The following is a 14,954-nucleotide window of genomic DNA, read 5'->3' on the forward strand; positions in this document are numbered from 1 at the left end:
GGCTGCCCTAGTTACAGATTTTGTTGATAACCTTTTTGGACAGAATTTCTAGGTGACAAGGCGTTGAGGGGGTCCGGTTTGGTGGTCTCACTATTGCATCTCTGCTTTTTGCAGATGATGTGGTACTTTATGCTTCCTCAAGCTATGATCTCCAACTCTCACTGGAGCACCTCCAAATCAGAAAAGGGTGGAGTTCCTGCTACGGGTCCGGATTCTGCCCCAAGTGGTGAAGTTTAAGTATCTTGGGGTCTTGGGCATCAGTGCAGCGTCTGCTGTGATGCAGGCTCTGTATCAGTCTGTTGTAGTGATTTACCATTAGATCTAGGTTCCTTTGCTCAACTGGTCATGAGCTGTAGGACGTGACCGAAAGAACGAGATCCTGGATACAAGTGGCTGAAATGAGTTTCCTCTGCAGGCTCTCCCTGAGAGATAGGTTGTCATCCGGGAGGGACTCAGAATCGAGCCGCTGCTCCTCAAGAGGGAGTCAGATGAGGTGGCTCGGGTATCTGGATAGGATGCCTCCTGTATGCCTCCCTGGTGAGGTGTTCCAGGCATGTCCTACTGGCAGGAGGCCCTTGGGACGACCTGGAAGTAGTGGACTGAGGAGAGTCTGAGCTTCCCTGCTAAAGCTGCTGTCCCCGCAATCTCTCCCTGGATAAGCGATAGCAAATGGATGGATAGATGAATAATATCATTTAATATCTGCGATTGGCTGGCAACCAGTTCAGTATGTACTCCGCCTACCACATGAAGACAGCTGGGATAGGCTCCTGCACGTGAGGATAAGCGGTTCCAAAAATGGATGGATGCTATAATTGTAGATTTCTCACATGGTGAGAGGGTCCACTTTCATACCTTTCATTGGTGCTGTGATCCACCAAAGCTTGCTTGTCAGATGACAGAAGGGCAAACCTGTTTCTCAGTTCAATGCCCGTGTTTTATTTTCATTGTCCATCAGATGGTTTCCTTTTTCTTGCTGGTGCCAAAGTCCAAGACCGATTTCTTGGTGTCAATGCAACCTCTTGCATGAGAACAATTTGTTCGCGGTCAGGTCTGGTTGTTGGGCGAAAACTCTTCACTTTTGGCTTTGCCAGAAAATTCCAGGGAGGGCTGATGGATGGAGCTAGCTGTCTGCTAGCATGCGTGTGTCAACTGTTTGGAGACACTGGTAGCGTAGTCTCATCGCCTGATTTTCCATTCACATCCACAAACACTTTGAGGCAATGTATTTTTGCCTCTAGCACTGCCATCTTGGGAAGGATTTTGTGGTAGTCTTCTGTGGAGACGGGAGGCATCTTGTATAATAGACAAACACATTAGAAACTTTATGTGTGAATGCTTTATAGGGGTAGTTTGCCTTGTTAAAACTGTGAGCAGGATTTTAACTCACTAAATGCCAGCGATTCCTAAGCGCAGCTAAGCTCCTGAGTGCCAGCCATTTTTGAGGATTTTGACCCATCTTTGAAGGCCCACTGAATATGGTGTTTTATACAATACAATTTTATTCATGCAACGCATTTCATAACAGCTAGAGCTGTAACAAAGCACTTTACAAACAATACAATAAATAAAAAACAATAAAAGGCTGTGATACACGTATTAATACATATAGATAATAAAAATATGAATAAATAAAGCCATAAATTAACATAAAACACTATATACAATTGACGCCGGAAAAGAGCCGAAAATTTCAGGTCTGATCAAAAGCCAGAGAAAAGAAATGTGTCTTTAACCGGGTTTTAAAAATGGACAGTCAAGAGGGGGCTTGCCTAACAACCAATGGGAGGTAATTCCAGACTATAAAGAGATGGGAGCTAGCATAAAGAAGATTAGACTCTCTTTCATCAGAAAAAATGTTTATTTCTAGCATTTTTTTTGCAAGGTTTCTTTTGCAGAATGGATTCTTTCTGTGATTGCAAAGGAGGACACTATATTGATAATTGTTCTTGTGTGAACAAATCTTAAGTTAGTTCTCTTTTTTTCAAGTTACATCTTTTGCTTTCCAAATAGTTAATAATAGATATGACTCCAAATGGAGTTCCAAAGTTTAATAAATCAGACATTGATGGCATAGCACGCTGTTTTAAGTCTTTTTGTTTTTTCATCCAAAACTGCTTTGCGCTAGTTAGTAGTACTTGGCTGAAAAAAATATTTCACAGGGGCTACATCATTGAAAAAAGGTTAAGAACCACTGTTGGAAGGCATATGATATGGGCATTTGAAGGCCTTTGTCGCAAGAAAAACAACCCAATTGTCTTTATATGCCTTCATCCACAGACCTCCTCTATGGCACCACATCATATCTGCAGGAAAATCTATCACTGTCATGGAAACAGTAGTAAGAACATTCATCATAATCATCCATTGTGATCCTACACAGTAACGGAAAATGAGTAACCTTATTCCTGAGAGCTGTCATGGGGAAATGAGTATGTTAGCAACTTCTGGTAAGAATTTGATATTGGTTACAGCGGGTTTCATTTCACTGAGTGGATTATTTGAATGTTTTTTTCCCACCACCCTTTTCCAGAGCTGGGCATTCTGTCTATGTGACGGACCGGTCTATCAGTCACTGACGGACACCCGTTTTGCTGACGGTTGACGAATGACGGGAAAAATTTCAAAATGGACGGATTAAGCATAGACGAAAGCCCCTTTATTTAGTCTATTTGTCTGCAGTCTGTCATTTGTCTATTTTTTGTGGCGAGGCTTTGATGGCTGCGGCGAGCGCGGGGAGGAAAATAGTGAGCTGTCGTTGTTTGGGGGACTGATTTGAGTGAGGGACCAGGCTGTAAAGAGGCTTCCAAGTGGCGGACCGGCCTATAGACAGGTACTATCCACCGCCCCGAAAAAAAAGCGAATGACGGACAACGGAAGGGTACCGCTGCAGACAGATGACGAATAATGGATGCTCAATTTTTAGTAAAATGCCCTGCTCTGCCCTTTTCTGAGCGATCATAAGCCCCCATTGCATTGAAAAATATCTTGCACGGCTTGGGAAGTTCTTGTGCTGTCGGTAGTTGTACTAACAAGCAGAAGAAGTTGAATCTATGTCTACAAGAGCAATGTTCTGAACTGGCTGCCCGGATGAGGACGAGAGATTGTTGCGCGGGTTTTCAGCGCATTTCCTGGGAATGAGGATCACAGAAAAAAATAGTCTGAAAGTCTTCGTTTGAAAAGACCACCACCTCAACGTTGTACCTGTGCTCTTTTTCATTTTGTGGAGAAAGAGGACGGCACCGCAACACGCACTTTGATCTTGGTGCTTATGTGCTTGCTGCTTGCACTGCGACAGACCTCAGATAAGATTCGCCGGGTGCCATTAAGTGCCACAGCAGCATCAGGTAGTGTTTTTAGGTGAGTGGGAGACACCACACTTTAGTATTAGTCACCCTCTGAAATTATTAGAAGGATCGCCACAATTTTTAGATTTTATGGACAGTAAAGCGGTTTTGTCATTAAGATGCAGTGAGCGCCTAAACTCATAAAATCCAAAATATTAGGGCTGTTGTTAAAATATTTGCAGCGGTTGAAGTTGACATAATTAGAGACGTTCACGTAAATTTTGGAGATTGATTGCAGTTCCCACATTGTTAAAGTCTGTAACTCTCATAGAAAGTGGACTCGCACTAACAGTTTCCATGTAAACAAACACCTGTTTCGCTATACCAGAAGTCCCACCCATATTTCACACAAAGGCTCATGGGGCGTAGGAATATGGTGGATAGGAGTGGTAGCTGATTGATATCTGTACTTCAACTTTTTACGTCACATATACAGTGTATTTGATTTGAAGAGGTCCAGTATGGCTTCACGCTTGAGTGTGACACTATAAAATCATTGCTAAATTAACATTGTATTTTTTTCACAGAAGCAACATGTTCTCCGTTGCATTGTTCGAGTTTACGTGATGTGAAAAAATGTCATATTGCATTCTTATTATTGTTTATTCTTATCATAGTTACCCCTTCATGCTTTGTTTGACTTGGCATGCATAACAAAATGAGTATAAAAATCTACTTTCCTCAGATGGTGTCCTGCAATATCAGGGATTATCAGATAGGGGTAGTTACTTGTGTGTAAATTAGAGTACTCCTGCCTGTTTGGTCATTACAACGCTGTCTTCCAAATTTCACTTAACCAAGTAAAACACAGTCCTATAATCTGGTTGACTTTGAGTTTTCTCCCCCATCTTCCTATAAAAGCCATCAAAGGTCACTCTAAAAGATTTTCCAGAACAATTGTCCTGTGGTGAGGGTAGTGCTAAAAGTACTTTTCCTTCTTTGATATGCTCAGAAAGCGGTTGGGGACAACAAAATACTTTAAGTGTTAAAGTGGCACTTGATTGGGCTAAACATTTTCACTTATATAATATGCGTAAAAATGATGTCAGAACTAAAATACCCCCCTCCCCTTGAAAAACTCTGCAGTGATTTAAGTTTGTTTTTTTGTTTGCTTTCACTTGAGTGGTCCACAGCTACATGTGAAGCGGTTGGGATGAAGGTCAGCACCTCCAAATCTGAGACTACAATCCTCAGAAAAGGGTGGAGTTCCTCTCCAGGTCAGGGATGAGATCCTTCCCCAATTGGAGGAGCTCAAGTATCTTGGGGTATCTACCCTCACCTATGTTTACAAGCTGTGGGTCGTGACTGAAAGAACTTATTCCGGATACAAGCGGCCGAAATTAGTTTCTTGCGGGTGTCCGTGCTCTCTCTCAGAGAGAGGGTGAGAAGCTCGGTCATCCGGAAGGGGCTCAGAGTTGAGCCACTGCTCCTCCCCATTGAAAGGAGCCAGATGAGGTGGCTTGGGTATCTGGATAGGATGCCTCCTTAATGAGGTGTTCCATGCACGTTCCACCAGGAGAAGGCCCTGGGAATAACCCAGGACACGCTGGAGTGACGATGTTTCCTGCCTGGCATGGGAATGCCTTGGGATTCCCCCGGAAGACGACAGGTCACACCCACATTTTAGGGGTGTCAAGATCCATTTTCCGAGCAGCTCGGGGAGGAATAATTACCGTAGTCTGAACAAGCCCTACATCACAAGATAATCGCTCAGGATAATGCTGGTGATATACAAAAATCAGGCCTTTGCATTTCACAAGGGAGTGTATATTCTAAAATTGTACTCTATTTTTGATATGCATGCTTTAGCAGTCAATGAGCTTCTGAAGTGGTGGCAGGTCAATCAAGGGCGCTTAGGGTTACAGCCCCACCTTACTTTCCTTGAAAACGAAAAAATAAGTAAGAATATTGACAGTAAAAAAAAAAAAAAGTAGGCTATTTCTGTTTTTTGATGAGCAGGACAAATACTACACAGTTAACAATTGGCTGAAATTATGACGTATTTCTGATCTGGGGTGCAAAAATATTTTCACGTGGCTCTCAACAAAAGTTTGAGCTGCACAGCAGCTCCTCTTAAATGCAAGAGATAGGGCCAAATTGGGGCGCTACATTCCAGCGCCAGAGACGATCAACGTCACAGCCAACTGTCACAGCTCAGTCTCCATACATGGCTATGCATAGACATATGCTCTGTTTCAATGCAAGCAGCACTTACGTGTTGCAAGTTGATATGTAGACATCCCTGTCAAATTCTAAGTTCACAAGCTGTCTGCTAAAGTGACTCTTTATTTCAACCTTTAAATATCATCTTACCTCTGCAATTTCAATGGTAAATTTGCAAGCACCGGTTGCTATCTTGCTATCATGCTAGTGGACGTCACTAGCTACAGCCTAAAAAAAATAGGCCTAATGACACCCCAGACTTTCACATTCATAATGGCCATGTGAGGCAAGCCATAACTATTATGTGGCCTGCAATTAGAATGAGTTTGGCACCCCTGCATTACAATGGCAGTGCATCCAATCTGTCAAGCACGCTAATGGTAATGATGTACTCATGGGACATGAAGTTCTTGACAGCCTAGTGCTTGTAATTGACATGAACGGGTTGTTGCAGGCATCCTTTAATTTTGTGTGCAGTAGTCAACTCATTTGACAACATAAATATGAGGTAAAGAAAGACTCACATCAGCCTTTAGAAATAGATTTTAGGTTCAAAGCATTCTATCCCTCAATGTTCGGTACTTAAATTAAAGGTGTGTGTGTGTTTTGGAGTTGTGTACGTGAACAATGTGCCTCTAAGTATTCCTGAACGTTCCTGTCTGCTGGCTTGAGTGCAGCAGTTGGCTGAGCTCTGAGACTTTATTGGAAAAATTAGTGTACGCAGTGTGGTGAGGAGCATGGTGTGTTGTTTGTGTGTGTGTAGTAAATGGTGGGTGCAGAGTTACTGACAGGGAAATTTACTCACTGACCCTTGAGAGATGTTCCTCGGTTACGTTGTGGCTGTTGAAAAACTAATCCTCGCAGTAAATCATGACATTATACATCCACACAGCTAAAATTATCCCGTGAAAGTCAGGCAGAAAATTGGAGCAGGGTTTGGCTGCATTCTGACGAAGTGCTAGCAATCCAGGAGCAGACAAACACCCACACAAACATAGTTCTGTCACTCTGGCAGCTTCACGCAGCTCCCTGACAATGTCCACACGTTGCAATTTCGATTTGCACGCCCTCAATCTATTACACAAAATGCAGGTATTTTAAGTAGGCCAAAATTGTTTTTTATTATTTTTAACCCGGTAATTGCAAGGCAAATGGTCCTAATTGAAACCACAACCTCTGAAATAAACAAGACTGAAAAATGAAAGTGGTGATTATGGTTTCCCAGGGCCTGTAGTAGGATTTGTGAAGTTGCTGCCAAGAGCGTTTTCATGTCACTGTATCAAGCCGCTGCCCATTCTAGACAAACTGACTCATTCATCAGAACACTGGCCTCAATGGAGGACATGAGATGGTTCAGCAAAGGGGAGATGCTAAATCTATCCCACCCCCATTATTTGTCCCTCAATGTGATGTTCCATTGTGTGTGCCCTCCACAATTACTACTACCCATGTGATGGATGGTGGAAAAAATTGCATCAGACAAATCATATCTATCAGTGCATCTTTATTTTTCCCCCAGAAAACATAATTATGCAAGCACAAGAAATGCACAAATGTCATGACAACATACAGAAAAGATTTTAAGTGGTTCATTTCGGATGATGTTACATGTCTGCAATGTGATTTGTTGTCGGGCAGAAGCCACAGACGGCACTCTCTGACCGCTCCCTCTTTTGGTTTCCATACATGTTGGCTTCCCTTACAAGAAAGCAATCTTACAATTAAATTTAAGAATTACATTTTAAGTGCAATTAAGGACAAAACCTCTAGTTTGCTATATATCACTTTATAAGTTTTATGAATAAGGGCGCGGGGTCGAGGCCGGAAGGGTAACCAGGTCAAGGGCGGAGGGTCGCGGACGGCCTGGCAAAAAAAAAGGGTCAAGTGGCTCTGGAAACCATCAACACCAAGTAGTGGCGTTCATGTTTAACAAATGTGTATTCTCAACAAAGTTAAAAAAACTCTACTTGTTACAAAGCAACACGAGTAATTTCCATGCTTGTCACATTGCATTGTACAATTGTTTTTTGTTTGCAGTTGATATCTCCTAATTGCTCATATGGTACTGAGCAGCCTGGACAGATGTGATTCCAAACAAAGTGTGTGTCTGTGTGCGGGCACGGGTCGTTGCTACTGAAAGTTTAGTCGGAATCCCAGACGGACGGTTTGTTTAAAATTGTAGGCGGACCTGCCTATAGACAGATACTATGTTTTCCCCCCGGAAAAAAAGGCAGCAAATGACGGACGACGGAAGGGTACCCATGCTGGACGCTCAATTTGTAGTAAAATGCCCAGCTCTGTTGGTTAGACCAGGCCACTATATGGACTGCTGTGCTCTAGCAAGGCATTTTTTCATGGCCGGTGACCTTCATGAATCATGTTGATCATTTCCTCCTGCATTCTGGCTGGAACGACAATCCTTTCACTTTCCATCAATAGTCCATCTGCAGCAAGCATGTCTTAGTGGTACTGCCAATACTCTCGGAGTTCAGGGGGGAGAGCTTTCTTGCTGGCAGGCCACTTTGTTTGTATCAAGTATTTGAGTTTTCTGCCTGTAGTGTCCACTTCCTGTGCCTGTCTAATTGGTGCAAGCTTAGTTTCTGTTGCTGGCAACTGCTGCAAAATCTGGTTGATGGACACGCACACATCTTCTAACAGCCCGTCCTGCATTGTGGGCGGAGTTTGGATGGGTGCTCTGGATAGCGCAACTGCCATGATAAAGTTCTTCCCAAGGACATGCTCAATTTTATGTGAAGCAAAGTGGTCGTAGTCTGAACCTGAGAATACATAGTGGCATGTCATCAAGAGGCCTGCTGCCGAGCAGGGAAATGAGAGGTTTGTGATCTGTCTGCATCAAAAAGTCCATTCGTATCAGAAATCACTGAAATAGTTCACACACCCAGGTCAGTGCCTCCTTCTCAATTTGGGCATATCTGCACTCTGCATTTGTCATGCTGCGTGAAATGGAAGCCACAGGACGACATTCATCAGTTGGTTGCTTTTGCGACAGGACCCCTCCTAATCCAAATGAGGAAGCGTCCACAGACACTTTAATCTCTCTGTTCAAGCAGTACTGGGCAAGGACTGTAGGTGAGCTCAGTTCCTGTCATAGCTTATCAAAGGCATGCTGCTTTGCTATTCCCCATTCCCATGTGGTGTTTGCTTAGAGGTGATCTCTTAGTGGCTGTGTGAGCTCTGCAACACGTGGGGCAAACTTTCCTACATAGTTTTCCATGCCCACAAACCTTTTCACATCTGCAGTATCTTTGGGTGTAGGCATCTCCGTAATCGCTTTGATTTTGCCAGGGTCTGCTTCAATGCCCTGTGCCGTTACAATGTGACTCCGAAACGTGACTTTTTCCGCAGCAAACTGACACTTGTCATTGTTGAGAGTCAGCCCCTCCTGCTGGAGCCGCTCCAGTATTTGGTGAAGTCTGTGGTCATGTTGTTCTCTAGTGGACCCGAAAACCGGTATGCCACCTGCACAGCACACCATTCCCTCCGGTCCTGTCATCATTTGGGTTAGTCTCTTTTGAGGCTGACGATATTGCGAATGGCAACATTTTGTAGCAGTACCTTGCAAATGGTGTAATAAATGTGGTTTATAGGACTGATTCCGGATGTAGAGGAACATGCCAACATCCAGCTGTAGCATCCAGTTTAGTGAAGACTGTCGCACCTGCGCACTTTGCTAGCGATTCATCCACAGCAGAAAGAATGTGGCGCTCTCTCCAAAAATACTCACTTAGATGAGTCTTATCTGAGCAGATCCTGACCTTTACATTGGGTTTAGGGGCCAACACCATTGCTGCACACCACTCTGTTGGTTCCTCATTAGCATCAATCACTCCCATTTTCTCCATTCTCTCAAGCTCTACCTCAGTGACAGTACATAGGGTCTGGCACCTTCTTTCAATTTTATCTTTTACTCCCCTTTTAGAAGGCCCAATCCTGTGAAGACCGTGGGGCACATTTTTTTAATCATCATCCTCTTACGCCTTCCCACTGTCAACATGGTTCAGCAGGCCTAATGCCAAAGTAGAAAGAAAGAATAACAGAGGGATAGACAGTCTGTACCACATACAGGTATATTGGCTGCATTGTCTTTTTGTTTTGTTATGACAGCAACAACTTGCCATATCAACCTCAGGGTTTCTCGACTAGGACCACACAGTGGTTTCTCCGCTCTGGTGAGTGGGCCATGGAGTGTTTTTTTAGTACACGGCTGCTCGTATCACAGTCACATCAGCTCCTGGATCTAATTTGAAAGTCACATTATTGCCATTTACCTCCAGTGTCTTTTTCCAGTTGTTGGGCTGTGCCCCTGCCGAAACAGCTCCTAAGAACAACATGTTGTCTTCATCCTCCAGGACTGCCCAATTCTGCCTGATCTGCACTAAGCTGCAAATGTTAATTATTCCGACATTCTGCACTCTGCATCTCTTGCTGCACATCTTTGGAGTGTGCAGGTGATTTACAATGCAATACATTTAAATTATTCATATAGCACATTTCATAAGCGCTACAGCTGTTATGAAATTTACATGAACAAAATAGCAATAATACAACAACAAAGACAGTGAAAGCAATAAATTAAAACACAAATTATTATATACAGCAGATACCGGGAAACAGCAGAAAATTGTCAGTCTCACATTGGGTCAAAAGCCAAACAATAGAAATGTGTCTTCAAACGAGTTTTGAAAACAGACAGTGAGGGGTGAAAGAGTAATTAGTTATTAGTAACAAATTAGTTATCACACGGCGGCACGGTGGTCGACTGGTTAGCACGTCCGCCTCACAGTTCAGAGGTCGTGGGTTCGATCCCGGCTCCGGCCTCCCTGTGTGGAGTTTGCATGTTCTCCCCGTGCCTGCGTGGGTTTTCTCCGGGCACTCCGGTTTCCTCCCACATTCCAAAAACATGCATGGTAAGTTGATTGGATACTCTAAATTGCCCCTAGGTGTGATTGTGAGTGCGGATGTTTGTCTCTGTGTGCCCTGCGATTGGCTGGCAACCAGTTCAGGGTGTCCCCCGCCTACTGCCCAAAGACAGCTGGGATAGGCTCCAGCACGCCCCGCGACCCTTGTGAGGAGAAGCGGTACAGATAATGGATGGATGGATAGTTATCACACATTTGTTTCACGTGTTTCCAACAGCTTGCATGAATCCCCCGCCCCTAAGGTTGGAAACACCCATGTAAACAGGGACCCTGAAACCACTAAAAAGAGAGAAAACTGAGAGATGGTTTAGAACGTAGAGAGAAGTATCACCCGTGTGGACAGTGCGTAGCAGAAATTGTGCTTTCTCTCTGTTCTCCTCGCGGGCTGGTAACAAAATATTGAGTGTCTTTCCTCTTCATTTGTGCTGTGTTTATGAAATGTCTAATTGATTAAGCTGACAGGGGACTTGCCGAACATTTAAAGCACTGGTGTCAAACTGAAGGCCCGGGGGCCAGATCTGGCCCGCGGTATTATTTTATGTGGCCTGTGAAGGCAAGTCATGTGTTGACTTGACAAGTTTCTTTCAAGTTGACTTCATTTTTTTCACTACATATGAGATATTGCAAGCATTTGTTACCAATCCCCCCTTTAAAATTAATTTAAAAATAGATGAACAAACTATTTACTGGGTTGTGATTTCAAATCCAGTTATCCATTAATTTGTCGTGTATATATGTATGTGTATGTATTAGGGGTGTTTCGGTACACGTGGGTGTATTAATACGCTTCGGTATGGCATGTTCGGTTTGGTCTGCCTTTTTCAATGCCTAAAAAGTGTAAATAATTTCATAAAGACTTTAAAGTTACTGTATTTCATTATAAAAATAGTTTTAATACAGTTAGCAACAATTGTAACTGTTATTGTATGTATTTTTTTTCATCACAAAAAGTGTATATGTACTGTAATGACAACTTGTCTTTAACTTGAATACTTAGATGTGTCATAGGCTGTTGCTACTGAGTGTTTAAAGATTTCAGTGTCTTAATAATTTACAAAATTAAAAGATCTGTATTGTTAGTGTATTTTTTATTCTGGTGTAATTTCTTCGAATGTCACCCGAATGGTTGCTTTTATTACTTTTTTCTAAAAAAACATGTAGCATTTACTTTTTTATTTTTACTATTTTCAAAATAAATATATTTTTTTTAAAATCTGGGTTTTTTTGTACCGAAAATATACCGAACCAAAGTTTCCAAGAAACCAAACCGAAATGTGATTTAGCGTACCGTTACACCCCTAGTATGTATATGTATGTGTATATAAGGCGGTCACATATCTATATGGGTTCACAGTCATAGCCGCCCTCGAAGGGACGCCAAAACTATGATGTGGCCCGCGACCAAAATGAGTTTGACACTCCTGATTTAAAGGAAGGTTATTCCTGATCGAAGGACCGGCTACAGAAAAGGCTTGTTCCCCTCTGAAGCTCCGCTTAGTCCTCGGCACCCCCAGTAGAACCTGGTCTGCAGACCTGAGGCACCCGGAAGGTGCGTAGGGGTGGAGGAGGTCAGAGAGGTACGTCTGGGCAAGGCCATTTATCCCTTATCTTGTGTTGAGTTCAGATTGACCCCAGAATTGACTTAGAAGGATCTTAAAATGAACCCTAAAATACACTGGGAGCCAGTGAAGGGAGGCCAGAGTTGGGGTTATGTACACCCTCTTCCGAGCTCCAGTTAGGAGGCGAGCAGCAGCATTTTGGACCAACTGGAGTCGCTTCAGGGAAAATACTCCAAATACTCCAAAATAAAATGCATTACAGTAATCTAACCGAGATGTAAGGCATGGATTACTGTTTCTAAGTGCTGTTGAGAAAGGAGGGGCTTTACCTTAGCCAGCTGCCTAAGATGAAAGAAGCTGGATCCAACAGCAGCACTTTGCCGGTCCAATTTAAAATCACTGTCCAAGTTAAAACCCACATTTGAGTCTGATGGCTTTAGATATGAAGCCAGGGGGCCCAGGTCAACAGGGTGGAATGTCGAAGAGCCACTGGGACTGACCACTGTGTTTCCTATTCGTTGAAGTTTAAAAAAAATCTGTAACATCCAGGCTTTGATGTCCTCTAGACAGGACAAAAGTGGTCAGAAGGAGAAAGCGTCTATTTTGCTCAGCGGGACATAGATTTAACAGTCATCCGCATAGCAGTTCAAGGAAATACAGTGCTTTTGAAGGATGGAACCCAGGGGCAGCAAATACAACGAGAACAGCAAGGGCCCCAAAATGGAACCCTGTTGAACACCATTTGACAGAGGGGCAGAGTGGGACTCAGAGCAACCGAGGCTAACAGAAAATGTTCTGCCAGCCAAATAGGATCCAAATCACTCTAGAGTGCTTCCACTAATGCCCACTTGGTGTTGCAAACGACCCAAAAGAATACCATGGTACACTGTATCGAATGCTGCAGTCAAATCCAACAAAACAAGACATCCAGTGTTGTTTGCCAGGAGGATGTCATTAAAAACACTCTGTGCTATGCATCATCTTGAAGCCTGATTGGAAAACTTTCATGACATTACGATCATCCAATAAATATTTTAACTGTTAGTGCACCACTTTCAAGTCCATCGCCTTTACCACGACAACCTGCAATGTTACCTTTTGAATGCAGCATTAGTATTGATGCTAGAGACATAACAGACCTAGAGTCAGGGAACTGCTTCCACTGTCGGCAGGATTCGAACCTACACAGGCAGGCCCCAATGGATTTCTATCCCACCTTAACCATTCAGCCACGGCAACCTGAAGTAAGCCTATTAATGCTAATATTAGCATTAATAAATCAGCTTGTTGAAGCGGGGGGAAATCATTTCGAGAAAGACAATGAGCCCAACAGGGAGACGCCATATGTAGTAATCCTGTCCAACATCTTAATGTTGGTCAAGAACTGGTCAAGAGGGCCGGCTCTGTCCTGGGCTGCTCCCTGGACTCTGTGGACTCGGTGGGGGACAGGAGGATGTTGGCCAAGCTGTCATCAATGCTGGGCAACCCGGACCACCCCCTCCAGGGCACCCTAACAGCACTCCACAGCACCTTCAGTGACAGACTGTTACACCCTCGCTGTGCAAAGGAGAGATTCCGCCGTTCCTTCTTGCCTGCTGCTGTCAGACTCTTTAACAAGAACATTGTGTAGTCTCTACAAACTGGCGGTCATTAGTGCAATTGTGCAGTCCTGCACCTGAGCTCGTATCGTGCAATACCCAATATTCCCCACTACTGTAATACCGTGCAATACTCAACATTCCCCACTACTGTTAGTCTAGTTTTATTTTTATCCAATGCTGTTCCTTACATTTCACTACAGCACTGCAGCACTGTCACTTAGAGTATTTTTTTCCTCTGTACTATGTACAGGCCGAAATGAGTGTTCCTCATATTTTTTATGTAGATGTAGGTTGGTGTGTATACACATGTGTATATACACATGTTACTGCGTATATCTACATAGGTTTGATTCTAAATGTTTGCCGTCAATGTTATACATTAATGGCCACATTATGCCGCCGCCCCTGTGTGACCTATATCTTTGCTACTGTAACAATGAAAATTTCCCCACTGTGGGATCAATAAAGGCATTCTTATTCTTATTCTTATTATTCTTAATCTCTGTCACAAATACTGACAACGTAACCTTTGATATCAGCATTAGCAATAATGCTAGAGACAAGACACAGACCACAAATAGCTTTCCGTTGCCAGCAGGATTCAAACCTGCCCAGGGAGACCCCAATGGATTTCTAGTCCATCACCTTAACCACTCAGCCAGGACAACCTAGAATTAATAAATCAGATAACTAAAGCGTGAAAAGCCATGTAATATGGAAAACAAACAAAACCAGAGAGGGAGAGACCAACGGCTAGGGTTGCCACCCGTCCCTTGAAAAACGGAATCAGATTGGATGACAAAGCAACCTTCTAAATTATGGAATTATAAATATATATACAGTATATATTAATTAATTGCAATACTTTATCTTGAGAATCCATACTTAAAATTGAGCACTCTGGATCGGAATATCGATATTTTGGTATCGATCTGCCCATCCCTAGTTGAAGGCAGTCAGGTTGGCCGTCCCTGCCGATAAACCCTTGTTTATTTTTCAGGGAGTTGGCAACCCTACCAATGGCCCTCAAGTCCATCGACTTAAATGGTCTTTCACTAAAGCGGAAAAAAAACGAGGTAAGTTGCGGAAAACAAATTATCCCAGACAGGGAGATGACATTAACTCTCAAATCAATCACCTTAACTTCTCAGCCACAAGATCCTACAATGTAACCTTTTGAAACCAGCATTAATGCATGCGACAAGAAACAGACCAAAGAGAAGGAAACTTTCCATTGACATCAGGATTCAAACCTGCGCAGGAAGACCACAACGTGTTTATAGTCCAGCGCCTTGACCACGCAGCAATGCCTACTTCAGTGTAATCTTTTGAATCGAGCATTAG

At 43.2% G+C, this 14,954-nt stretch overlaps 1 non-coding gene across 1 annotated transcript; it reads right to left on the reverse strand.

Moving 5' to 3' along the window:
* Positions 1-14,196: 14,196 nt before the first annotated feature.
* Positions 14,197-14,278, reverse strand: trnas-aga (transfer RNA serine (anticodon AGA)). The gene has a single exon. It is a non-coding gene; the product is annotated as a tRNA-Ser (tRNA).
* Between the last annotated feature and the right edge of the window lie 676 nt (positions 14,279-14,954).

Source organism: Filicampus tigris, chromosome 2 (genome assembly GCF_054856515.1).
Source record: "Filicampus tigris isolate MCC_2025a chromosome 2, RoL_Ftig_1.0, whole genome shotgun sequence".
NCBI classification, from domain to species: domain Eukaryota; kingdom Metazoa; phylum Chordata; class Actinopteri; order Syngnathiformes; family Syngnathidae; genus Filicampus; species Filicampus tigris.